Consider the following 3,190-nt stretch of genomic DNA (forward strand, 5'->3'; position numbering starts at 1 on the left):
TTTATAGTCTTTAACGTAGGTAGGAAAACTCAAGTAGTCATACATCAGTTTAAAGCATAACACAAGAATAACAAGTACGAATATGTGTTCATATCGTACGGGTGACTATGTCTAAAGAAAGTATAGCAGCAATCTCAAGAATAGTTCATCATGCTCAAAATAAGGTATCATTAGCCTCAATATTTACTCTACCATGGCTTATAGTACTCACATAGTCAATCAATTGAGTAAAATATAGAATTAAGTAGAACACACAACCAAACAAGGCATAAAATAATCTAGAATCTACCCCGAACGTGAATACCCATGGCACATGTATATACACTTGTCACCTCATATATACATCAACCCGCATGTACCAATTAACATCAATTAGTAGGAAAATATTCCTCAACCAAAGTTAGGCAAGGCACTTACCTCATTCGGACTAGTCCAAAACTTCAAAATTGTATTTCCTTGAGAAATCACCTCTAACCAGCTCAAATCTAGCAAAACATCAACCAAGGAAGTCAACCAATACCATAGGAAATGATCCCAATCCATAAAGCTTTGATCTTTGATGAATTCCCAAATGGTCAACAAAAGTCAACTCGGGCGCGCGTATCCGAAATTTGGAACCAATACCAAAATTCGATGAGTCATAACCTTCCAAGCAAAATATATGATTAGATTCCAAAACCAAGTCCAAATCGAAACTCAAATCTTCAAAATACACTCTCTTAAAGTGTAGTCAAAACCCCAAATTCTATCTCAAAATTTCGTATTTTGGGTGTTCAATTCATGTACATTCTTAAAATAATATAACAAAAGAGCATAAATCACCTACACCAAAGTCTTGTACGAAAATCTCCAAGCAAAATCGCATCTCTCCAAGTCTAGGGCTCAAATTATAAATGAATGGGTAAAAATCCCGAAATATAATACTTAGTCTGCCCATTGGTACCCTTCGTGATTGCGACAGGGCTCCCGCTATCGCGAAGAACAAACGCGACCTGCCACACTACTACTCTTCATAAATGTGAAACTGTACTCGCGTACGCTATGACCCAGCTTCCCAAACAATGCAAACACGGACAAGCCCACGCGAACGCGAATCACAAACTCCCAGCGCCCAAATACACTATGCGAATGCGGTCCCCCACACGCGAATGTAAAGAACAAAGTTGTTCCGCCCAATTTTTCTACGCGAATGGGAGAGCTTTCTCGCGAACGCAATGCACTACCTGACACTAGCAACACCATCTATACAAACACAACAGATATGATTCAAAACTATCCCGAATCACGCCCAAGGTCCCCGGATCCCGTCCAATCATACCAACAAGTCCAAATACCTTATCCAAACTTATCTAAAGGCTCGAAACACCATAAATAATATCAAAATCAAAAATCAAAGATCAAAATCATTATCTTAATTTTTAAACCTTCAAACATCCCTGAACGCATCTGAATCGTGCTTAAACATTATGGATCACAACCTAACTTTGCACACAAGTTTCAATAATCTAAAAGAAACTATCTAAGGTCCTAAAGCCATAATAGGAGTCCGATAACACTAAAGTCAGCTCTCGGTCAAACCTATGAACTATCCAATTCTTCAAATTGCCACCTTTCGACAAATAGAACAAAAATTCTTCTAGGAACATCTAAATTCAAATCCGAACATACTCCCAATTCCAAAATCACCATACCAACCTATTGGAATTATCAAATCACTAATCCGAGGTCATTTACTTAAAAATCAAACCTTGCTCAACTCTTCCAACTTAAAGCTTCCAAATTGAGAATCATTCTGTCAAATCCATCTCGAACCACTTGAAAATCAAAACCAACTATGCGCGCAAGTCATAATGCACCGGATGAAGCCTCTCGAAGTTTCAAATCACAACACAAAATATTGAAACTCAAAATGATCGGTCAGGTCGTTACAGTAGCGACCCATCAATATACCCTATAAGATTTTGGCCACGAAGGAAAGTGATTAATTGGATTTTCCAGAAAAGATAATTTATAAAGGTGAGTTTGAGAGAGATGAGGTGATGGGCATGGTTCAAAGGGACCGAAGATAAAGAGACCATGGTGTTGATTGGAAGAGAGGGAGAAGTCTTAGAGGTAGTAGAAGAGGATGTCATGGCTAATCTGATACATATAAACCCAAGAATGCAAAATTATTTTCCTTCATTGATTTTCATCAACAATATATGCGACTATATATAATACAACTCGGAGAAAGATTAGAGGAGTTATAATAAAACACAACAACTAAGAGTAGCTATATCAGGGGCGGTCCTTCCATAAAGTAAGTAAAGCAACTGCTTTAGGCGTCATATTTGTGAGGGTTGTTACACCCAATATATTATGTATAAGTTTAAAAAAAAGTTCTGTGAAGGGAAAAAGTTTGATTTCTTTCTTTAACAAATATAGAAAAGAAGGATTTGCAATTGTTATGATTTCTGCTAAGGAAATTGCACTTGAAATAGATATCGAACCCGAATTTCGTAAGAAACATGTGATATACAGGAAGTAACAATTTGATGAGAATATTAAAAATAAAATCTCAAAATCTTTCGAATAGTCCTTTAGAGTTGATTACTTTTATACATAGTAGATAAGGCTATTTTTTCACTTCAAAATAGATTTGAACAATTCGAAGCATATGAAAATATTTTTAGTTTTCTATTTAGCAGTAAAAACTAACATCACTAAATGATAAAAATTTGAAAAAATATTGTCTTAATCTTGAATGTTCCTTAAAGCATAACAATCAATTCAATATTGATGGTTTAGATTTATTTTAGGAATTAAAAGTATTAAGAAAAATAGTACAATTAGAAAATAACAATTTAGTTGATACACTTAAACAAATAAAAAGATTTAATTCTTTTCCAAATGCTTATATTGCTTATGGAATAATGTTAATAACTCCTGTTACTGTTGCTTCAGCGGAAAGAAGATTTAATATTAAAATTGATAAAATCTTACCTAAGATCAATAATGTCTTAAGAAAAATTAAATGGATTAGCTATATTGTCAATTGAAAAAGACTTATTAGGAGTTATTGATTATCAGAAAATTATTAATAACTTTGTATCTAAGAAAAGCTAAAAAAAAAACTTCAAATAAATAAATAATTTAAAATAAAAATAAAAATTAAGGCCCCCATAAAGTTTGGCTTTAGGTCACAAAATTC

Source organism: Nicotiana tomentosiformis, chromosome 11, assembly GCF_000390325.3.
Source record: "Nicotiana tomentosiformis chromosome 11, ASM39032v3, whole genome shotgun sequence".
In the NCBI taxonomy this organism is placed as follows: Eukaryota; Viridiplantae; Streptophyta; class Magnoliopsida; order Solanales; family Solanaceae; genus Nicotiana; species Nicotiana tomentosiformis.